The 26836-nt window shown below is 28.9% G+C and overlaps 1 pseudogene; it reads right to left on the minus strand.

The window, feature by feature from the left end:
• The window catches only part of LOC120071948, a 35035-nt pseudogene that overhangs the window by 5938 nt on the left and 2261 nt on the right, over positions 1-26836 (minus strand).

Raw genomic sequence — 26836 nt, forward strand, 5'->3', positions numbered from 1 at the left:
AAAAAGGAGGGAAAAAAAGGAAGTGATTTTGCTTTCAAGTCACCCAAGAAGTAAGGTAGAACATGAGTATAAGGAGCAATAATTAATTATACTTACCTGGGATTATAAGGAGCAATAACTAATTGATCTTGTTCGGAAGTCATTAATCTACTAAAAAGGTTCCAAGCTCTAACTTCTCTAGTATTTTGGTCCGTGAATATAAGAGATAGATCTACAAAAATGTACTTTGATCCTTTATTTGAATCAACAATGAAGAGTGTAGGTACCTACAATAATAGATCAAACATATCAACTTACTACTAATTAATAAAGTGATAATATATCATGAACAAATAACATTTACTTATGCAATATAAGCCACAATTGATAAAGTCTTCACTTTTTGCATGCTACAAAATTCGATCATATCTTCTCGCAGAACATAACTCTTTCGACTAAAACCAAAGAGCTCAACAGGTAGTTGGAAGGAAATGCTAGTCTCATCTACCATTATCTTTTCAACGTACCTAAGAATAGACTTCAAGGATATTGATAAATTGGATGGTGCACTAGTAACTTCATTCTATTTTGGCATCATCCTTGAAGCTTTTTTCTAATATAATTAAGATAAAACATGAGTAAAATATTCATTCCTAGTTAAGATAGAAGAACATGAGACTTATACAATGCACCTTCAAGATTGACGGTACACTAATAGCGATCACTTCCTTCTCCTTTCCCGCATTCTCTGAAACTTTCTCCTAAAACCACAAAGTTATAATTTTATAAGTAATTAATAGTAAATTTACCTCATAAATAAGATGTAGAGCAATGGGACTAGTGCAATTCTTATTTGCCTTCTTCCCTTCCCCATGTGTGGTTGATGCACTAACAACTTCCTTCTCCTATGATATAAATATAACAATACAAACAAGTTAAAATTTATCATAACTAATAGTTGTAACCTTAATGCATAGATTAAATGAAATAGAACATGAAACTAACTGTGACCCCAACGTTTGATTTTTGCTTCAAGGACAACGTATAAAAGTACTATTTGTATTAGAAAATCCAAATCTGATGAAGTTTTCCACACCCAACTCAAACTCTTTAGATAATCTACTATTTACCATCCATGATTTATCCATACTTATAATAAGCTAATCTTGGAACTACAAAAGATATGTGTATATATATATATACTATTCTAAATTAGATAACTCATACAACTTATAAAATTTGTATGGAATTGATATTTATAGAGAACTTAAGAACTTGAACTCTCAAAAACTTCAAATATGTGCTAATGTTGTAATGAATAGATGGTTTACTAAATTCAAAATCTTAAGAATTAAATGGTGTAAAGAGCAACTACAACCACTTTTCTATTATGCTAAAATAGAGATCGATGATTTCAAATGGGATCAAATGCTTTCAAATTCTAAATATGTCCATTATCAACCAACCAATATTCACAATAATAAGAACAAAAAGAAGGAATTATGTGTTCTTTAAACTAGATTGAAAAATAAAATCTTAGTAATTTTGCACATAAGAAGGAAAAAGTACAAAATAGAGAAAGAGATTATAAACTATACAGTGTAAATAAAGAATGAAAATATTCTATTTATCATAATGACAAATGCACAGTGAATACTATAAAAGAGAGACACAATCTTAATATCACAATTAGATGAAAGTTCATTAAATAGAATTGAAAATGTGGAAGAGTTAAGGTTCTCATGATGCTAGATTAAATTTTTACCAAATTTGACATTGAAGTAAACTAAATCCACAAAGACAAAAAGGATTAAGCCATAGTTCCCCACAAATCAAAGCTAATAACAAGTACTCAAAATTCCAAACGAAAATTTTCATCAACAGAATTGAATCATGGAGGAACATAAGAAATTAAAAGGGTGAATAAAATATTCAAAACATTCCGTCAACCTCCGTTTTTTATCCCTTTTATTTGACATTTTCTTTTCTAAAAGGTTATTACTTGACATTTTTTCCCCCAAAAAAACAACAAGTAATTAAAAACTAAAAGTGTCAAGTAATGTAGATTTTGTAATAGTATACATTCATCATTGTTTTATTCTTTACTACGGTGTTTACTATTTCTTTCTCAAACTAAAATAATTTACACCTCAACCACATACTATTGAAACCCAAACTAAAATAATCTATATCTTAAACACAAACTATTATAACCTAGGACTAAAATAACCAACTCTTGCCCCAAACCCCCCTATGTTGTTGTTGTTATTATTATTACAATATGGGTGAGAATCAAACCACTAATTTCAAAATTGATAGTACATTCTTTATACGATGTGAGCTATGCTTATTTTTTATCGACTATGTTAACTTTAATCACATAATATAAAAATAATTTTGTTGATTACTTCATCGTTAATTATACGATTTTGTTTTTATTTTATGTTCTTGAAATGTATGTTGGATTCATTATAATTTTTCAATTATGGTTTTCATATCTATTAAGAAACATTTGAACGTCTAGTCAAATTCTAAAAATAAAAACGACTTTTAGAACTACCTTTTTCAGTTTTCAAAATTTTGCTTAGTTTTTAAAACATTAGTTGAAAGATAGATAATAAAATATAGACACTTGTTAATTAGAAGTAGTGTTTATACCCCAAATTTTCAAAAACAAAAAACAAAAAACTAAGGTCATGTTTACTCGTTTAGTAACTATTTAGTTTTTTTTTATTTTTGAGTTTTTTGAAGTTATGTTTATTTTCTCAAAACTTTTCTTGCTCATGTTTTTCATATTTCCTATGTAAGCACTAGGCAACTTACTCAATAGCTAAATAAGTTCTTGAAAACAACATTCTTTAAGTTGCGTTTGGTAATCATTTGGGTCACATTTGGTAATCATTTTAATTTCATTTTTTGTCTTTGAAAATTAAGCATATTTTCTTCTCATTTCTTACAAAGATTTGCATCTTTTTTTAAATACAATGATTGAAATTCTTAGTCAAACTCCAAAAACAAAAATAAATTTTTAAAAGCTACTTTTTTTAGTATTCAAATTTTGGCTAGGTCTTTTAAACCATTGGTAAAAAGTAGATAATAAAGAAAAAAAAAATAGGGAGGTAGAAACCGTGTCTAGGTCATTTGGTAACCATTTGGTTTTTGGTCTTTAAAATTAAGCCTATAAATGCCTATTCCAACTCTAAATTTATTACTTAGTTATATATTTTTTACCAATATGTTTCAAAAATCACGTTAAATTTGAAACTAAAAATTTAGTTTTTTTAAAAACTAGTTTTTGTTTTTAGAATTTGGTTAAGAATTCAATTGTTTTATTTAAGAAATATGAAAATTATTGTAAGAAATCGTGAGAAAATAAGTTTAATTTTAAAAAAAAAACTAAAAAATCAAATAGTTATCAAACGAGACATTAATCTTTAAATTTAATTTTGTTTTTTAAAATATTCCTATAATATAGACAACAAAACATAGAAATCAATAGCTAAAAGTGATCTTTATAAACTTTTTTTAGGAAGAAAAAAAATTAAATAGTGATCAAGGAGGCGTAACCTAAGTTGTACACACACAACAACAAAAAAAAAAAAAAAAAAAAAAAAAGTTTGAACTAAAATAAATATTATAAAACAATAGAAGAAAAATAGATAAAGTTTCTTTAAAGGGGAAAAAGGAGAATGCGTAGATAAAGGCAATGCACAACTTTTAATTACTTTTTCGTGGGTTAATGTTAAAAATGTTTTAAAAGTCTATTTGATATTTTCATATATTTGATGGTAGCCTATCTCAAAATTATATTCCAACTAAAACAATTGTTTTAAATGTATTTATATATTTATAAATTATAAAACTAATTATAGTTATTCACTAAATATTAGATATTATTAATTTATTTATGAATATATTTTACGTTAAAAAATTATATAATTATCATTTTATAATATTATATAATTTAAAATACATTACATAATGCATATTTTAATCCTAAAAATATAGAAAGTAATTTAAAAAGAAACATTTATAACATAGATACACAATTTAAAAGAAAAATTAATATTCAATTTTGTTGATTTCACTGAAGATGTCATCTCCAGGTACAAGCTTCGTATATGTTGTGTTTTTTGAAGGCACGCGGGTTAAGTTATAAAATAATGTATTTTTTAAAATTAATGACAAAATTAGAGTACATAGGAAGGAAGTTACAAAAGTAAGATGGAAGAGAAAGAAACATTTATAACATAGATACACAATTTTAAAAAAATGAACTTTCAATTTTGTTGATTTCACTGAAAATGTCATCTCTAGTTATAAGCTTGGTATATGTCGCGTTTTTTGAAAAGGACGCGGGTTAAGTTAAAAAATAATGTATTTTTTTAAAAGTAATAACAAAAATAGAGTACATAGGAAATAAATTACAAAAGTAAGGTGGAAAAAAAAATATTGACAAAAATAGGGTAGAAAATCGTGTATTCGGTACACGATTGTTTTTAAAAAGTCGTGGCCTCCATGTAAGCATATGACTTGGTCAATGAAGACCAAACTCGTGGATGTGGTCCACGATTTCCATATTTTTATTTTTAAAAAAAACCATTAAATTTGAACAAAAGAATTGACTAAATGGCTGATGTGGCAAATCCCTATTTTCTTCATCTCTTCCCTTTGTCCCCTCTCTTTCACTTTCTCCTTAAAATGCAACCTTTGTAATATGCCTGCCACCTCAAACCCTAACAAAAGCATCAACAACCAAAGAAAAACCTTAATAAACAAATAGAACTCAAGTGAGTTGTTTGGCATTTTTGCTTCGTCCCTTATCTCGAGCTCGACCCAGTGGTATCTCGACGACAATGATGAAGTTATCATTGGAAGGACTTTCAACTTTGACTAATAACCAGTTGACTACAAGAGGGTAATTGTAACCAATTCCATAGTTGGGTGGTTTTTGCAATTTTTCCTTTATTTCTGTCTTTTGTCCCGTGAAGTTACTTCACGAGACAAACTTACATCATTATGGGAAAATAAATACGTCTCGTGAAGATGAATAGATTATCCCGTGAAGTAACTTCAAAAGACAAACTTATAATATTATGAAACAAATAAATACGTTTCGTGAAGATGAATAGATTGTCTTGTAAAATAACTTTACAAGACAAACTTACAACACTATGAAAGAAATAAATACGTCTTGTGCAGATGAATAGATTGTCCCGTGAAGTAAATTCACGAGACAAACTTATGACATTATGAAAAAATAAATACATCTCGTGAAGAGGAATAGATTGTCCCATGAAGTAACTTCACGAGATAAACTTATAACTTCACGAGAAAAACTTGTGAAGTTACTTTTCAATATATTGATGGCATGTGGCTAGGAAATCGTAGACTCCGTCCACGATTAAGCCTTAAATCGTGAATCGGTACACAATTTATCTGTTGATTTGATATTCATGGACCTCATCCACGATTTCACAATTTTATATTTGTCAATATTTTTAAACAAACCTTATTTTTGCCAATAAATATTAAAATAATATTATTTTTTAAAAAGGTCCATGGGACGCAACTCGATATAGGGAAAAAGAAGGGGGAAATACCATATCGGCAAATTTTAGGAATGCTCGTGCTTTTACTAATCCCTTTTTAAAGAGCTCTGGTGCAACATTTAATCTAATGTTGTTTCTTTTGGTTAAAATAAAGAGAGGAAAAGGTCTTTTGCTTGATAAATAGATAAAGAGTTTTCTTTGTATCGTCTTTTACTTACATTTTGGATGATTGAACTTTTCCCTAAAAGAACGCAAACAACAACATAAAAATATAATATTGCAAATATATTACACTTTTTATTCACAATAAAATGTAAAAGTAATTAATCATTATACTATGTGTTTAGGGCAAGAACTATCCTAAGACTGTAATAACCAAATCTTATTACAGTAAATAATATTTTGTAGTCTCTAATTAGCTACAGTCAACACTACTTCAAAACCTCGATTTGTTACAACTTTTACTAGTTTGCATTCGTCATTGTTTTATTCTTTACTACCGTATTTACTATTTCTTTCTCAAACTAAAATACTATATATCTAACATACTATTGAAACCCAAACTAAAATAATCTACACCTCAAACACAAACTATTATATAACTTTACTATTTTACATTCATCATTGTTTTATTCTTTACTACAGTATTTACTATTTCCTTCTCAAAGTAAAGTAGTTTACACCTCAAATACATACTATTGAAATCCAAACTAAAATAATCTACACATCAAACACAAACTATTATAACTCAACTATAATAACCTAAGATTACAATGACCAACTCATTACCTCAAACCCCTCTCCCCCATGTTGTCGTTATTATTATTATTACAATATGGGTGAGCTAACTTCAAAATTGATAGTACATTCTAGGGGTGGAAACAATTCGATTCGGTTCAGTTTGGTGGTCAAACCGAATCGAACCAAATTTTCTAATATATGAAACCGAACTGAACCGATTTATTGGTTCAAACCGAACTTATGTTGTTCAATTCAATTTTAAATTCAGTTTTGGTATTTTTAAAAAATGTATGTTATATTTTTTTTTAATTAAAAAATAATTTGGTTTGGTTCAGTTTTAAATTTGGTTTTTTTTTTAATTTAATTTTAAATTTGATTTTACTCTTTTTTTAATATATATATATAGTTACAAACCGTTCGATTTGGTTTTAAATTCGATTTTCGAAATTAAAACCAAACTTAACCGAATTAATTTGGTTTCAAAATTTCTTCAAACTGGATCGAACCATATTTTTTTTTATTTCATTGAATTTTTGGTTCAATTCAATTCGATTTTTAAAAACAATTTGAATTTTGCAATTTGAATGGTCACTCCGGATACTTTCTTTATAAGAGGTGAGCTATGCTCATTTTTTTGTTGGCGGTGTTAACCTTATTAACATAATATAAATAAAATAATTCTGTTGATTACTTCATTGCTAAATTATACGATCTTGTTTTCATATTTTATGTTCTTAAAATATATGTTGGTTTCATGGTTTTTATATTTGTTAATAGGAATACTTAAACATTTAGTCAAATTCTAAAAATAAAAGTGACTTTTAAAACTACTTTTTTCTATTCTTAAAAAAATTTCATGGGTTTTGAAACATCAATCGAAAGATAGAGAATAAAATATAGACACTTGTTAATTAAAAATAGTGTTTATTGGGACGGGGATTCTCTCCCCGTCCCCGCATCCCCGGTTTGACCCCATATCCGGTCAAACTGGAGATTTCCTGATCCAATATGTGGGGACTTGACACCACGAAGAATTTTGTCATCCCTAACAAACATTGGGCTACTTACTCAATTGTTAAATAAGTTTTTAAAAACTACTCTATTTAGATAGCGTTTGGTAATCATCTGGGTCACGTTTGGTAACCATTTCATTTTTCGTTTTTTATATTTAAAAATTAAGCCTATTTTTTTCCTATTTCTTACCATGATTTGCATATTTCTTAAATACAATGATTGAATTCTTAGCCAAACTCCAAAAACAAAAATAAATTTTTAAAACCTATTCTTTTTTTTGTTTTCAAATTTTAGCTGGAAATTCTAAATCACTGGTAAAAAGTAGATAATAAAGGGAAAAAAAATATGGAGGTGGAAGTAGTGTATGAGCCCGTTTGGTAACCTTTTGATTTTTTTTGTTTTAAAATTAAGTCCATAAATGTCTATTTCAACTCTAAATTTATTGCTTTGTTATATATTTTTTACCAAAATGTTTAAAAACTCATGACAAGTTTTGAAAACTGAAAAAGTAGTTTTTAAAAACTTATTTTTGTTTTTAAAATTTGTCAAAGAATTTAACTATTTTACTTAAAAAATTTGAAAAATATTGTAAGAAATTGTGAGAAAATAAGTTTATTTTTTAAAAAATAAAAACTAAATGATTATCAAACTGAGTTTTAGTCTTCGAATTTGGTTTTGTTTTTTTTTTTAAACACTCCTATAATATAGATAACAAACATAGAAATCAACAGATAAAAGTGATGTTTATAAACTTTTTTTAGGGAGAAAAAAAAAAGAACTAAATGATTATCCAAAAGACTTAGCCTAAGTTGTACTGAAAAATTATAATTTAAATTAAATATTATAAAACAAAAGGAAAAAAATAGATAAAAGCAATGCACAACTTTTAATTACTTTTTCCCGTGTTAATGTTAAAATTGTTTTAAACTCTATTTCATGTTTTCATATATATATTGTTAGCGTATCTAAAATTATATAAATGTATTTGTATATTTATAAATCATAAAATTAGTTATAGTTATCCAGTAAATGTGAGGTTAACTATAAATTAGTATTAACTTATCTATGAACATGTTTTACATTAAAAAATATATAATTATTATTTTGTAATACTATATAATTTATAATATATTACACAATACATATTTTAATCTTAAAAATATAAATTGATTTTAGTTGTAAAAATTATCTTTATTTAATATAATTACACATTTCAATATTAAAAATTCAAAATTGGGATATATTTAAAGCATGAAGAAAATGTTATTTTAAAAAATTTCACCATTTGAATCATACCATCTGAAATATATTAAAAAATAAAATCTAAATTACTGAACTTGATAAGTATGAAAATATAAAACACAATTGGTCAACATATGGTAATGAAAAAACTTGTGCAATCCGACTCCAGAAAATATTAAAAAATTATTTTTTCCTGAGTGTAAAAAGACACCATGGCTACACATGAGTATTGGTGTATGTTAATTGATTTGATTCCATGGTCTGTATTTGGAGGCAATCCAAAACCATTCTCCAATTTCCAAGGCAACTTTATTTTTAAGGCAGATTTTCCAAAAGGCAATTTTTAGTGCTTTTTAAAAGGCCACCCATACTATGCGGTGCTTAAATTATTGCTTCTATCTTTTTCATTCTTATTTTACTCTCTCCAATTTCCCAGAAGTCATTTCAAACATTTTATATTACTTTAGTAAAAAGAATAATAATAATAAAAAAAATTGAAACTCTAATTTTAAAGAAATAAAAAGGTTGAGTTATATGTTCAAGTTAATATGAGACAATTCAATATTGATAAAAGTATTTTCAGTAATTTTAATATTTTTAAAAAAAAAACTGTATTTTAAAATTAAACTAAAAGAAAGACATATATTACACTTGGGTAAAGCAGCATGGCTTAAAAAAGTGGTCAATAATTGAAGACGTGTTGGACTGTATAGGACGAAAAAGTCAAAGACAAACTTGAGAAATTTAAGAAGATATAAGTCCAATTTCAATTTGTAGTTGAAGAATTTAAGAAAATCTGGATTTTATGGTAAAAGAAGAAAAAGCAAAAAGCGACGTGTTTAGAGTTGATTTGGCGAGAGAAGGTTTGTGGTTGGAAAATGCATTGGAAAATAAGAGACAATAGAGAAATTTTCACGTGATGGTGTTGGGTGTCCGTATAAAAGCACGTAGATTTCCGTACAAAAACCGTGGTACGAAGCTTCGGTAGCAACAAACGACAGCACGCGGTCTGTGATCTTGCTGTCCTTCGTTGGCGCGCCGCCTGCCTTTACCTTCGCCAATCACAAACAATCCTCTATAATCACACCCAACACAACATTATTAATTATCATTTCCAATTCTTCCTGACGCTAATCAACCCTCCCTAATTTTTTTTGTCCTTTTTTTATAAAAACATGATAAATTTGTGGCCTCTAACTCTTGAATTTAATTTTTTATTTCGTCTTCAAATTTTAAAATATTACTTGTTTAATTCTTAAATTTTGAATTTGGTTTCAATCTAATCTTCAAATTTCAAATATTACAATTTTAGAATTTAAAAGAATAAGACATGGTCTCCTCCTCCTGGTTATCTTGTCTAGTGTCAACAATATTGGTTTTTATCAATCAAAGACTCTAATGGTTCAATCATTGTCTTTCTACCTCTCAGCTCGATATCGATTTCTCTTCTCCATTAGCTGAAACTCTTGCCATTCTTGAAGCGATGAAGTTAACCCAACGTTGTAGATTTCTCGTATTCACATTCAACCGAATTGTCTTTAGACCACTTCACTGATCAATGTAAAAAATTATGCCCTAAATGAATCAGGAAGCTGGATTAAAGCAATTAAATCTCTCGCAAATGCTTTCGAATGCATAACATTTTCTCATATTCCTGCATATTGTGATAGGATTGCAAATGTTTTACCAAAAAACACAAGGGATAGGCTTTTGTAGTGGTATTTGGTTGAACGATTTCCCTCTTCATTTCATTAAATTGGCTAAGAAAGACAGATGTACTAATTTTAGCCTTTAAAGCGATAATAATAGCATTTTCTTCTCTTTTCTTTTCTTTTCTTTCTTTTTTTCCTTTTTTTTTTTAAAAAACTAAGTTTGTTTTAATTTTGTGTCTAAATTTCAAGTTTTACACTAAATACTAAATTCTTAAATTTAGTCATTGAAATTTAAATTTGGGTTCATTATAGTCCTTAGATTTCAAAATGTTACAATTTTATGATTTAAGTTTTGTTTTGGTTGATCCCTGAGTTGCAAGTTTAACACTTTTAACCTCAATTTTTTTTTATTAATTATTTGTTTTTAGTTTGTGATATTAATATTTATTGATTATTTTTAAATAAATAAAATTATTATAATTAATTAAGTTTCATTATTTTTCACTAGTGTTAAAATTAATTTTAAAATTTCATTTCATATTTAGTTTTAATTAATTAATAGTTATTAATGTTAAATATTGAAATGAGTACTTAGTGAGAAATTGAGGTCAAAAGTGTAAATCTCGAAATATAGGAATCAAATCAAAACAAACTCAGGGTTAAATGTGAAATTCTAACATTTTGAAACATATGGACTTGAAATCTAAAGAATGAAGAAACCGCTACTGAACAAGAGTGAGCGAAGTGAGTAAGCCCCTTTAGAGATAGGGGCGAGCCAAAGATAAGTTGTACCAGAACATCGATGTGAGGAAGAGGAGAATCTTCTTTTGGGCTTGCCTTAGGCGTCTTTGGACTCACGGAACCTGCTTTCAAATTGAGGAAAAAACCGTTCTCGAAGTTCCCGCAGGGACAGGCCAAACCAACCAAGGAAAAAGACGTTCGGAGGTGAATTCGACCTTTGATGAATCTATTATCATCAGTGCTATCAAACTCAACACTTAAGGACTAAATGCATTTTGAAACTTAACTAAGTAGAAACTAAATGCAAAATCTAGAGACTAAAAATATATTTTTCACTTTTTTAAATTCCAATAAAATTTGACTATTTGATTTATAAACTTAAAAAAATGTATAATAAACTACTAAAGTCAGGTTCGATGACGATTTTGTCTTTAATTATATGTTTTTAGCATTTATGGTTGTTTCCTTCTGTATTATAATTTTTACAACTTTTAATAAAACACATTAATTTCTAGTCAAATTATAATAAAGATTTTTTGTTTCTTAAAACTTGGCTTATTTTTTTGCAATATGGAACTATGAGTTCAAATTTTTACAAGTTTAGTTTTAAAAAATAAATAAACGAAATGGTTATATAAATTTTCAATTTTGTGTATATGTTGATATATTAAAAAAATCCAATATGTCATGTGCTTGACCTTTTTAAAAAATTCAAAGGGTGCTAATCGATCTATTATATATAATTAGTTATTAATTTTTAATTTTATGCAAAAATTTTACATGTTATGTATAATCATATTTAATTTTAATTTTGAAGTGGTACAGTTGTTGGTTTTGATCCTAAAGCTTCCACCTATGAGGAGGTTGTTAGAAAAGCCTCTTAGGGGCTCTACTTTTCTAGATGGGGTGTCTTCTCCTTAATGAGAACCTTGATTGTAGTTAAATTCATTGCTATTTATTCTTATATTAAAAAAGCCTTTAAGCTTTATTTAATAGTGATTTGATTTTTTTTTAAAAAAATTAAGTTTTAAGATTCCATTTTTATCCATAAATTTATATGTTTTGTCATCCACTTACTACTAATTTCAAAAGTCAAGCCAAAGTTTGAAAACTAAAGTCCGATTAGTAACTATTTTGATTTTTATTCAAATTCCAAAACAAAAGCAAGTTTTTCAAAAGCTATTTCTTTTAGTTTTAAAATTTTGACTTGGTTTTTTAAACCATTGATTAAAAGTAGAAAATAAAGTCAGACATTTGAAGGTGGAAGTAGTATCTATATGTTTAATTTAAAAAAATAAAATAAAAATTCAAAAACCAAATCATTACCAAAAAGACCTAAAAATTGTTTTTGTTTTTAGAATTTGACTATAAATTTAAGTATTCATTTGAGGAATGTGCAAATAATAGTGGAAAAATTTAGAGAAAATAAGTATAAAATTAAAAAAACATAAAATTAAGAATGAAATCAATATCAAATAAGGTCTAAGCTTTCAATTTCGTGTGAATTAAGTGTGAATTAGTATGTGAATTTTAAAAACTAGTGAATAAGTGACCTTGTTTGGTATTCATTTTGTTTTTGGTTTTTGGTTTTCAAAAGTTAAGCCTATTTCTTCCCCATTTGTTACAATAATTTGCATTAAGTACAATAGTTGAATTCTTAGCCAAATTTCAAAAACAAAAACAACTTTTTAAAAGCTATATATATATTTTTAGTTTTCAAATTTGACTTGGTTTTTAAACTATTATTAAAAAGTAGATAATAAATTAAGAAATTTGGAGGTAGAAATAATGTCTATAGATTTAATTTAAAAAAATAATAATAATTAACAAACGGAGCCTAAATGACTCATTATACATTTAAAAATGTAGAAATTTGTTAAATACAAAATTAAGACTTTGTTTGGTGACCATTTTATTTTTTGTTTTTGTTTTTGAAAATTAAGTCTGACTTTACTTCCACCAGCAAATTTCCTCACTTATTATCTACTTTTCACCAATGGTTTTAAAAAAACAAAGCCAAATTTTGAAAATTAAAAAAAAAACTTCTAAAAAGTTGTTTTTGTTTTTGGAATTTGACTAAGAATTCAACCATTGTATTTAAGAAAAATACAAATCATTGAAAAAAAAGTGGATGAAATAGATTTAATTAAAAAAAAATCATCAAAGAGACCTAAAAATTTAGTGACTAATACTTATAATTTAACTAATCTTTCCATTTTCTATAAAATTTTACTTCAATACATTAAATTAGTTGACTTCAAGTCATCACATTAAAAACATGTTGCTTATAATAAGTTAGAATATTAAATTATTGTCTAGTTAAAATATTTGGAAAAACGAGCATACCAATATGCATCCAAATATCATGTTCAATATGAAATCTATTATTAATGGCATGTTTGATAGTAATTATATCGATATGAAATCTGTTATTAATGACATGTTTGATAGTGATTATAAAATTATTAAGATCATTTTTATCATTTTGATCACTTAATATTTAATTCAATATTTAATGTTATATTCTTGATTGGAGTTTTCATTTATTAAAATTAGTTTCGAATAATTAAAAACACCTTTCATAACAATTTTTAAAAAGACAAAAACGATTTAACTTTCATTGAATCACTTACAAACATATCCTAAAACAAGTATACACCAATCTTTTTTACCTATGGATTTAATTGAAAATCTTTATTGCAAGGTAAAATTTAAAACTTTTAAGTAATAGGAGCCAATGTCAAACTAATATTTGTCTTAAAAATTATGGTCTGTTAAATTTGTTTAGCATAATTATAACTATCAATTAATTATGAATCTCATTAAAACATATCAATTAGGGCAAATATCAATTTATATCCCTAAATTTTATTTTAAATATTGTATCAATTTAAACTAACTCTGAGAGTTGTATATATCAATTTAAACTCTAAATTAATAATTGTATCAATTTAAATACTAAATTTTCATAATTGCAATTTAAACCCCAGATTTTTATAAATATATCAATTTAAATCATGATTTTTTATAAGTCTATTCAAATAAAACATAATGGAGGGTTTAAATTGATACAATTATGAAACTTCAAGATTTAAATTGAAACATTTATCAAAGTTTAAGATTTATATTGATATAATCATTAGTTTGAGGTTTAAATTGATACAATTAGTAGAATCCGGGGTTTAAATTGATAAAGTTATTAGTTTAAGATTTAAATTGATACAACTCCTAAAGTCCAAAGGTATAAATTGATATGAAGTACATTAATTAAAATTAATTGGACTAAAACATATGATAACCTTTTAAGGTTATTTTCAATATATTTTTATTTATTAAAAACTGTTGAATTAGAAATATTACATGAAAAAGTATAGATTTGAACTAATCATTCATTATTTATAGAGAGAAATTAAACTATAAAACTAACTGCTAACCTATATTGAATGGTGAAACTGATTAAAAAAAAGGTAAGTAACTTGAAAAATAGAAAAGCTAATAAGAAATAGCAGCCTTTGTCCTTTTGTCAATTTAATTATTTAAAACTGACAAAAAAAAAAAAAAAAAAAACTCAAGCTTTTTCCCCTATTTAACATAAAGCCATTGAAAAAGAAAAATTTGAAATACCAATTAGCATAAAAAGGCATGAAAACTCGCCATAACCTTAATCAATGGAGTAGGTGTGTCATAGGTTTTAGAAAAAAAAAAAAAAAAAAAAAGGGCCCTAAAGTGGTTTATGATACAAACACACACCTAATTTTTTCACTTTTTCAAACATTTAAATGTAAAAGATACTTCTCCTTTCCCTATAAATTAACATCTTTCTAGGCATCATCCTCAACTACTTATAATATTTAGGCTACCTAAATTAAGATGGTGAATTTACCATTATGGACACATTTAATTATTTTTTTTCATTGTTTTTCTTAATACTTTTGAAAAGTTATGAGCCATTTTGGTTCAGTGTCGTGGGTTTTGGGTCTTATAAGAATTGAAGTTCTTAATAATTGTAACTCATATATAGTTCCAGTGAAACAATTTGAATATTACTATTTTAATAATCAACTCAGTGTCCCAAATAAGCCTAAATGATTAATTATTACTTATTTGTTGGTTCGTTTTACCTTTTCTTAAGAAAGATTTTAGTGAGTCTATATCAATTGAATAAGGTATTCAAAGAATTAAGGAGGGTATAGTTTGTTAGTAAAGATATTGTCGAAACAAAGATTTCGACTTATTATAAATTGTCACATCATTTATTTAAATTAACGATTATATATTTGAGACAATTACATTATTACATCAATTTGTGTTTCCAAAATAAATTAAAATACATGAAAATTTATCAAATAAATTAATGTCACTTGTCTACTAAAAGATACAAACTAGTTCAATCAAATTGTGTCATATAGTAGTTGGACCTAGATTAGTTTAGCCCAAACTTGGATTGGGGTAAAATCTTGGATGAACAATAGTTCTTAGCTTGTTTAATTATTTTCTATTTTATTTGTTAGACGAATTACAAAAATCATTTCTAAAGTATGGTAATAGTTGATTGTAATATTTGAATAAATTTAAGGGTTCAATTTCTATCATTTATGGGTCCAATTTCTACAATAATTATAAATTTGAGAGTCTAATTTTAACACTCCGTCTAACTTTTATAGTTAAAAGTTTGATGATGTAATTACTACTACCACGAGATAGTTTTCGTAACGTTCCCTTATCTTTACTATGTAATTAAAGTTGTATGTATCCTATATAGTCTCCTAATCTATGATTTAGTTTATTCATATGTGCTTATTTATTTAGAATCTTATTCAAAATTGTTATAGTTGCTCATGCTTCATCTCTTTCATTGGGAACCACTTTCCATTCTCATTGGACCAAAGTGCACAATTCACTTTAATAAAGTAGACTGTAAATCTACTATGTATTAACGAATAATACAACTCAATGTTTTTTCATTTTATCACAAAAGGATCATGATTTTAAGATGTATTATAAACAATTTGATCTACTTTTTTTTTTTTTTTTTTTTTTTAATTTCATAAAAGCAACTAAAAAAAAGTTCCAGTTTGGAATGCAATATGGTCCACATGTAGCTAAAAGTTCCAAGTTCTATCTCTTGAACATTAACATATTTTTTATGAACATATTTATGAATAAAAATAAGCATATAATCAACATAAGGGACTAGTGTTTATCAAATTTATTTTAAAAAATTAAAAATTAAAAAACTAAATATAAATCAAATTAAAAAACAACACTCTCTTATAACCTATAATTTTAATATGAATCAAATTCATATTAAATTTTAACATATAATTTTTATACAAATAATATTTGAATCTCATTCAAATATTTTTGTCTCACATATTATATAGTTTTAAGTATAAATCATATTCTATAATTAACTATATATTATAATGTATCAATATACATTATACATTATATTGATTAATGATTTAATTAATTAGTTCATTTAATTTAAATAATACTTATTTGATTAATTAGCTCAATTAAATAACACATATTAAATTTAATTTGCACAATAATTAAATAATTATTTATACATTAAACCCAGTTTAATGTATATATTTAATTATCATATACATCTCATGTATATATGCAAAACCTTTCTATTAAATAATTCTTTGTGAATCTAATTCACTTGAATTAATTAATTTGAATTTTATTCAAATATCACTTTCCAATTTAATTATAGATCATATCTATAATTAATTATATATTAATCATATTAATATATATTTTCTTCAAATTAATTTGAACAATTCAAATTATCCCTCTTAAGTATCCTCTAGTGAGCTAACGAGGGGACCTAGTCGACATGTAAATCAGCTATGAGATTAATTGGCTAAACTCATTAACTAAATTAATCAATATTTGTTAACTGTGAGTACACTTCATTCAAGATCCACAGCCGCACTATTCTCACTATAGATATATTTTTGTGTCCATCAATATAATCAATACCAGCAAATTATTCACGAGTGTTCGTAACTCCATTTGGGCCAAATTACCATTTTACCCTTGGGTTGCCTCTGACTTCTTAAGTACCAGTGCTTCTCTCTTGAACTACCTGTTTATGGTCCAACCAATAAAGAGAAGCCTCTCGCAGGCCAATGAGAGGGTAGAGCCATTTATTCAAATCACGAAGACACCACTTAAGGGAACACTCATCTACTTACCCTTAAGGCGAGAAGAAGTGAATTCCATCTTGTATTATTACGTTCCCAGCTCCCCACTCGGTCTTGTCTCAAAATGGTAGGCATATTGGGTTAACGAACTGGCCACCCTCACCCATAAAAATCAAAGGACAACTCTCGTGAATAGGAGTTCACAATATACTTAGAATTAAGACTAAGTCGCCTAGGTCATCCTATTGAAATAGAAACCTGACTAGTCAACGGTGTTACATCTATGGTTATTATTTTCGCGGTCCAACCTTATGCAAACTCATTATGTAGGATACCCCACTTGTGTGTCACCTACTCGAACATGTTGGATCATTAAGTTTGTATCAAATACAAAGTGGGTCATATCCATAGTGTTACCAGAATAAGGTACCCAGCCTTATCCCTATACATAGACCATTTAAGTTGTATCTTATACTATAGACCATTTAGGTTGTATCTTATACTATAGACCATTTAGGTTGTATCTTGAACATTGATCCCTATATGTTTCCACATATAGTTTAAGACTCATAAAACAACCTCGGATGTTAGTTTATTGGACTTAAGGTATTAAGACAAAATAAAAAACAATACAAACAATAACATTTATTGATTTCACATCTATAACTCTTTATTAATGACAGTTAATTAATAACATTTACTATTTACGAGTTTTAGGGAATAAAACCCAACAAATACCCACTTGAACTAAAACTCTAGTCAGTATGGTTGTACATAATCCAAAGGCGGAATAATGCTAAATATAATCAACTAGGGCATCCATATACACATTACACATCTCCCACTTCCATAGATTATATAATGTACATGTCTCATAAGCCTAGATTCTCTAGATGACCCTCGAACACTTTAGCCGAGAGAGATTTTGTAAGTGGATCGACAATGTTGTGCTCTAAGGCAATCTTTGTGACGATCACTTTTTGGGATTGGTGTCCTAAATCTCTTGTATTCTTGTAGTTCGTAAACATTGTATAAATAAATTGTCTAAGATCCTAAGTTATTTTATGTAATTTAAACAAGTATGTAGAGACATACACATGGATCTTATTTAAATAATAACCTAAATGGTCTATAGTAGATGGATAAGGCTAAGTACCTTATCCTGGTAACACTACGAATACGACCCACTTTGTAGATGTTACAAGTGCTGTAAAGTGCTACAAATGATTTGATCCTGATCATTCATGTGGAGACATGTGAGCGGGGGTATCCTATACAAAGAGTTTGTATAAGACCGAACCACGAAATGCTTAGTCTTATTATATAACACCATTAATAATAGAGACTTACATTTTATCAAGATGACCATAGGTGATATGACCTGAATCTTGAGTGAGTTGTGAACTTCTGGTCATGAAGACAGTCATTTGATTTGTATGGGTGAGAGTGACCAGATTGCCAACTCAATAAGCCTACCATATTAGGGATTCGTTTGATTGGGGAGCTGAGAACACAACTACACAAGACGAAATTCACTTCTTCTAGTGTAAGTAGATAAATTGTTCTCTTAAGGACTAATTCCGTGGCTTGAACAATGTGACCATACCCTCTCTTGGCCCAAGAGGGACTTGGTCATAGTTGGACTATGACTTGTTGTTCATTAGAGGAATCAATGATACTTAAGGAGTTGGATGTAACTATAAGGGTAAAACGATAATTTTGGCTCTGTACTTACGAGCAATTTGTGAAGGATCATCGCACTATTGATTAGTTATATCCATTAAACACAAAAATATATCTGTAGTGTGAAGAATGCAACTGTTGGTCTTTAGTGGAGTGACCGATAGTTAATGAAATTTAGGTAAATTAATTAAAGAGTTTAATTAATTATCCAAGTACCATCCATAAGGTCTCTGTAGCCCAATAAGGATTTAATTGAGAATTAATTTGAATTGTTCAAATTAAATATATATGATATAATTATTCAAATTAATTATATGTGATATAATTAATATAATGTATTAGATACATTATAATATAAATTTTTTTTTTAGAGATTTTATAATATGATTAAAATACCAATTATATGAATGAGATTCATATAATTAATTTTTAGTATAAATGTGATTTACATTAAATGTCATGCATAGTTGAGAAAAAAATAAAACCATAGGTTATATTATATTTGATATAACATATAGTATATATATATATATATTATATATAATATATATATATATATATATATATATATATTAATTTTTGATTAAATTAAATTATATTTATATTTTAATTTAATTAAAGGGAGGGAGTTACAACTCCTTCCCCCTAATTCTCCCACAAAAAATACGTGCAGTGCGGGGGTTGGAAACTTCTTCATCTTCTTCCAATTTTTGTGGATCTCCCATTTATCCAGTTTTCCCAGAGAAGAGTTCTCTGTGGAAAAAATCTTCTTCTCCCTCTCTTCCTCTCCTTTCCCTCTTCCAACAATTCAAGTAAAAGCCCACAACTCTTGCTTGAGTTCTTAATCCTTAAAGAGTATACTAAAGGGTTCTCAAATGGTGGTGTCCAATTGGGAATTTAGAGTTGGAATCTATATAGATCGTGGCCAAGAGGGAATACGTGAAGAAAATTGGTCTTCAAGGGTAAGCAGATATTTTCTTCCCAATTTCTTATGGTATACGCATGTTGTAAATTAGAGTTAATAAATGCATAATCTTCTTTTCTGTATATTCTATAATTTAAAATTTTGCAATAAAAAATTAAAATTGGGAACGATCCCCACTTCCGCACAGGGACCTTCGATGGTTTCCCTTCAATTGCTATTAGAGCTAGGTTTCGATCCCAATTTTTAATGTTTATTGACTGGGTTTTCATTATGGATGTTTCGGGGTTGGATCTTAGTGTTTTCTGCTTTGTTTTTACGAATTCAATTTGTAAAGGCCCATTGTTTTAGACGTAAATTGCTTTCAAGTCTGCAATTTTAATGTCTTGAGTTGATCGTGCTATTCCCGACGACTTTCTGGTGAAAACAAGGCTCAAGATCCGAAGAAGATCGAATATGTACAATAGACAACTGTACAGTAGCATCGCGACGCTGCCCTAGCGTCGTGATGCTATGATGCGACGAACTGAGTTATTCTCCGTCGAGTCACGATGCTAGGGCACAATGTTGCGACGCTCCAAAACAGAGAAGAAGCACGTTTCAATGCCGGTTCGCGCATGATTCGATTTAATTTGGAGCTGGTTCGGGTCCGGTTTGTTTGGTTCAAGTGATTCAAGGGTGGTTTGATTGCTGATGGTTTGGTTCGTGCTGTTTTAAGACCCGGTTCACTTATTTCTAACCGATTGAGCTATTTATTACTATAATAGTTAGTTTTGACTAATTAAATTAATATAAATATTATATTAATTTAATTAATGCCTTAGAAATCCAATCCTGCTCCATAATTGCTATTTAAATTATGCATATGATGTATGGTTTAATTGTTTTTTATATGTCATAAAGTATGTCATATAGTAAAATCTCACCATAGGTTATGCATTATTCATGCATCATTTATATTATAAGTGTTATAATATATAGTTGCATATTTTAATTTTATAGTATGTTCATGTATCATATAATATAAGTGTTATACTATATGCTTGCATGCATAAATAACATAGTCATGCATCATTTATATTATAATAGTTATAATATATAGTTTGGATGTATGGATGCAACGTATGTTATTTATTTAATTACTTTAGTATATAAGTGTTATATATATAGTAATGAAATGAGGATTGCATCATGCATGACATTATTGTAGATAATTTTATAAAGTATGTAATTCGATGCAATGTATGATTTTAATTTGTTTCATTTATTTTATAATAGTTCTAACTAAATGAAATTAGAAACTAAAATCAATAATTTAGAATTGTATGCTAACTTAGGTAAAACCATTTTTTGAAATAGTTTTAAAATTTGATTCACATAGACCTAAGATCACAAATTTCTAATAAGATTAGAAATTAGATTAATCTTTTTAATCAGTTTAATAGGAAATTGGTTATAATAAAAGATTAAATTCGTAACAAACGTATTTATAAAAGACATTTTGTCTAAGGCTAGTTCTGTCTAGACTGGGATACTTTAGTTGACGGAAACCTAATATCCCTACCTGGAAACTGATCAAAAAAAGTGAATTAGATAGATTTGTTACCAGCATGCAAATGTTGATTAAAGTTTGTTTAAGTGTTTAATGAACATTAATCAAAATTGTTTAACTATCCAGAATAAGTGTTACTTTTGGGCAAATTTTAGTGAATTGTTCATGTTGAATTGTTGTGAACTTTTTGAAGATGTAATGGATTCTTTTCCAGAGAATAGTGAATTCGATCCTCATGAAGATTCAGTTGTTTCTCAGCTTTTGCAAGAATTATCTTGTAGTGTAGTTAGTTACTCAAGATTCAAAAAGTGTTGATGATGTTACTGTTCGTGTTTGTGCCCATCGTCATTATGATCGTCCTATTTACAGGGCTCCTGGGTTTTTCCGTCCTATTCAAGTAGAAGAGAAGTACCTTTTGTGAACCTTTTTGATATTTCAGCTCTATTTTTGGCTTGTTCAGCCATCTGATTGAGCTCGGTGAATAAGCTCGGTCATTGAAAATTTTGGTGTGGGTGCTTGCAATCCATCTAATGTTCTTTGCACATGAGCCCAACTGTAGATCCCGTTGTTCCTTCCGAAAGTCCTTTTCCCTAGTAAAGGCAATCTACATGCTAAGAAATGAGTCGATCATGACACAGTTAATAGGAAAATCACATTAAGTAATTTAGCGGGGAGATAGAGATACCTTTGTTCAATAACAAGAAGTCCCAAGCCCTCCCACTCAAAGCATATGGTATAAAGAACTCAACGAGATCAAATGGTATGTAAAAGATAATGTTGTAAAGCCCGATAACACTAGCCCAACCCCATCCATTTCCCTCAATGGCAACAAAACTCTCATTTGCATAACCACAATTAAAATAGCAATCTGTTCAAGAGGGGAAAGTAATAAGTTCATATCTAATCATAACTGACCATGAGGAATGGAGGGTATAAGCGAGGTTCAACTAAAGGGTAAGGGGAATCGAGAATTAGAGTCAAACATAACTTGGAGAGGATTTCCAGCCCTCTAGAAAGTTTTGATTTGTTTGTTCTTCTTGCTATTTTCTTCTAGTTCATCTTGCTGAATTCTCCTATAATTTTCCCTTGGATATATAAATAAAGATTATCAGAATTATGCTCTGTTATTGGGAGTGTTCTTGTTAGTTATTGTTGTTAGGTTTGGATGCCTAACAAATTGCTTGTAACAAGAAGATGTAGTTGGTTGGCGACTTGCAGTGTCTATGGCCTAAAATCTAAGAGTAGACTCACTCAGTGGCAAGTCCCATCATGTATATGATGCTAATGGTTATTAATTTTAGGGAAAAGAATATGGAAGTACGAACCACCATTGAGAATTTCAATGATAAGCACCATAAATGGAGGCGGGTGGGAAGTCAAATTTCCATATGAGAGCCAACAACATGAAACTGTTGGGATTGATGGCCTAAATCTCGTAGGGTGCTGTAGTTTGTAAACCTTGTATGAACAAATATTTCTAAGATTAATAATATTTGATATTTTATTCACTTCTATCTATGAAATATATGATATTTTAGTTGCATTAACCACAAACTAATAAACTAACATCCATGGTTATCGTTGTAACTTAAACATGTATGTGGAGACATACAAGTGGATCATATTTAAGTAAATAACCTAAATGGTCTGTAGTATATGGATAAGGCTGGGTACCTTATCCTGGTGACCCTACAAGTATGGTCCGCTTTGTAGGCATTACAAATGTTGTAAAGTACTACAAATGATCTGATCTTGATCATTCATGTATTAAATATACGAACGGAGATATTCTATATAAAGGAGTTTATATAAGACCGGACCACAAACTTTTTAGTGTTGTTATATAACGCCGTTCATCATAGAGACTTTCATTTCACTAGGATGACCATAGGTAACACGACCTTAATCCTGAGTGAGTTATGAATTCCTACCTATGAGGGCGGTCCTTTGATTTGTATGGGTGAGAGAGGCCAGATCGCCGACTCAACAAGCCTACCATTTTGGGGATTCGTCTGATTAGGGAGTTGGGAACTCAGCTACAAGATGAAATTCACTCATTCCCCAAAGTAGATAAATTGCTCCCTTAAGAGCTGATTCTAGGTCTTGAATAATGTGGCGCCACACCCTCTCTTGGCCTGAGAGGGGCTTAGTCATAGTGAGACTATGATCTATTATTCATTAGAGGGATCAGAGTTAGATGTAACTACATGGGCAAAACGGTAATTTGGTTTAACTATACTTACGAGATCATCGTACTGAACACAGAAATATATCTGCGAAGAGTGCAACTGTTGGTCTTTAGTGGAGTGCCCGATAGTTAACGGATGATGGATAATGTGGTTAAAGAGTTTAATCAATTATTCACGTACCGTTGGAACTTCAAACTACAGGTCCATAAGGCTCCCTTGGTAGCTCAATGGATTTAAGTTAATAATCAGTTTTTTAGGTTAATTTGAAATGTTCAAATTAATAAGAGAGAAATTAATTATATATGATATAATTGATATAATGTATCTGATATATGATTGTATGTTTGAAGGAATAAATATTTGAATATGATTCGAATATATTTTCTATGAATAAGATTCATAGTTATTAAATCTAATATAAATATAATTTATTTTAAATATCATAAAATAGAGAAAAAAAATTATGGTTTATATATTGTATATGATGCAATATTAAAAACCATAGGTTATAAATATAATATGATAAGTTAATTATCATATTTATTTATAATTTATTAATTATTTAATAATTAACCATTTTTCTCTATAACCGCCATTAGTGGAAAGTTAATTAGTTAGTTTTTTATGGCAAATGTGTGATAAATGAAAATGTGATTTGATTATTCCAACAAACAAGCTTTCACGATCGAGTAAAAGAAAGTCTTCTACACGATTCCTTGAGAGACTGAACGATCGAGTAATATAGTCTATGCGATAGGCTTGATCGTCTACACGACAGTCTTGTTCCCTTCTTGATCATCTTCCTCCTCTAACTCAAAATTTCCCTCTAACCAAAATTAGCCAGAGCCCACCACTACTGGATTCTCACACCGATAATACCAAGGTCACTAAGTGGTAGTGTCCCTTTTTAGTTCGAGGATCACGTTGTTGCTTGCTGATGTTCGAGGGAGTTTGTGACTTTTTCGACGCGTTCTTGAATAAGTACAATCGAGGGATTAACTTGAAGAATGGTTCTTCAAAGGTATAATCTCTAAACTTTGTTTTTATGTCAAAAGCATACTGTAATTTAAGTTTTATGCATAATCTGTTCTTGTATGACTGTAAATGTATGCGTTTAATCAAAATGGGATTTGGACGATCTGCTTCCGTTCAAAGGTTCTCTGTCAAAAGCGTTCCTCCAGAAACCAAGTTGTTAACAACAAACATACAAGATGAATACATTTCTAGATCATGATATCAAAAGAAACTTGAATGAATAGATTAACAAAAAGAAGATAGAGATGCCGGGAATTTGAATCTGAACAGAACCACCATTTACTTACCACTATACGAATAGTGATTGAAACTTCATATATCTGCCACATAAAGAAATTTAGTAAGTTGTCATCACAAGCCTCTTCCATAATAATAATAATAAAATCAGAAGAAGAGAAGAATTGAAACTGCACATATCTGCCACATACAGAATTCAGTAAGTATATCTTCACACAACTCTTCCAGGGTTTATTTTAAAATAAAAAATTAAAATTAAAAAAAAAAAAATAGAAGAAGAAGAACATCACTACCATACAACACATACATGAGAATTTTGTGGAAGTGCAGTTGAGGCAATGTGACAATAATCTAATCATGTGCACTACGAGCAGCATCAGTAGCATCAGCGACAGCTATTCCTATGTCTGCCTTTTTTAAGGGCAGGAGCATTGTTTATGGCCTTATTCTTCATTCTTCAATACAATCAAACAAAGAGTTAACAGCTTAACGCTCCATCCAAAGTAAATTGAAGACTTACAGAAAAAACACAGGATATTGGCATCCATATATGGTAAATCCAAGCCTTTGAATAAAAACTATAATGCATGCATGTTTAACCCTGGTTCAGAGGTACTGATGTTAACTTTCACTACATTAATAGATTGGCTACCAAAAATAGGTACCAGTAATCATCTTCACATTCACTCCAAGATTTAAGCCTTCCTTATTGTTTCTGCACTGTCATGCCTTGGTGGGTCGAACTGTGGCAGAAGGCCAACAAACTGCCATGGACCTTCAGCACTCTCCTTCCTACCATCTGAAACTTCTTGTGTGTGTATAAATGACAACCAAACCAGTAAAAATACATGATCCAATAGTAATAATTACAAGGAACAATCATCGGTCGAGACGCTACATACCTGGGTATGCCACACAGGAGAGCATAAACCTCGTTCTGCAAACTTGTCTATCACAGCATGAACATTACGTTCAATCTCTGACTTATTCTGCGCAAGGTTCAGATTCTAGTATCATGATCAACAAATAAACAGTATAGTGAGTCGAGATTAATCAGTTTTCTCATTTCAGTTGGAAAAAAGGAAACATCAATACAACCTAAGATGACAAATATATACCTGCTCTGGTGCACATTTGCTGACTCTATGCATTTTACCTCATGGTCTATGTGAGTCAATGCAGCCCGCTTATCAGTAGGGCTAAATGGAAGTGTACTTCTTGAATACCAGCACGAGCCTTTAAAAGAAAATAAATAGATGAACATATTATACCCAGTGTAGTTACGTAAAATATGAATACTGGCAATAAAACATGTACAAGTAAGTGAAACCTCTTTTGGGTCAGCAAGCATCCCAACAATAGCAGTATCAATAGCATCTTGGTTCTCTGTTCTTTATGCCCGGGCTGCCATTTGAACCACAGTATCCACATCCACTCCTTTGGCCAAAACCTAAAGAAGTCAGATATTCCATTCAGAATGACTTACTGCTTGTAGGCTGAACGATATGTATGTAAATTAGCTGAAGAAAGCTACATTTCCTTACTGGCCTCAACAAGATTTTTGTCGATAGTTAGCTTGTCTAATGTCAGTGTTCCAGTCTTGTCACTGCAAAGCACATCCATATCTGCCATCTCTTCAATTGCGCAGTCATCCTCTTTGTGATAGCACCCTACAAGTAATTATTACAATATCTCAATCATTCATTTCTCATAGTTGACTTACACTTAAAACTAACAGGAAATCTTAGAAGCCTAGCAAACCTGCTGAGACAACCTATCAGAGCCAATAGCCATTGTCACAGAGAGGACTGTGGGCATGGCAATTGGAATTCCTCCAATCAGAAGCACGAGAAGATTGTCAGCTCCAGGATGATATTCACGATCTTGAATTGGGTTTGGGTGCATGACAATAATCTCCGTAATCATCCTCACATCAATTAAACATATGCAGAAGTTCCCTATTGGAGTTAAGACCTACAAGACAGGGATTAGGATTGGTTTGGTTGCATATTATTTCTAAAAATTCTCAAAATGAATTTTAAAATATAATTCAAATCATGTTATACTTTAGAACAAAATACTGTTCTGTTTCCTACTGCTTTTGTTATGAACGTCGGTCTTAAAAACTAGCCTACCAAA

This window comes from Benincasa hispida, chromosome 2 (assembly GCF_009727055.1).
Source record: "Benincasa hispida cultivar B227 chromosome 2, ASM972705v1, whole genome shotgun sequence".
NCBI lineage: Eukaryota > Viridiplantae > Streptophyta > Magnoliopsida > Cucurbitales > Cucurbitaceae > Benincasa > Benincasa hispida.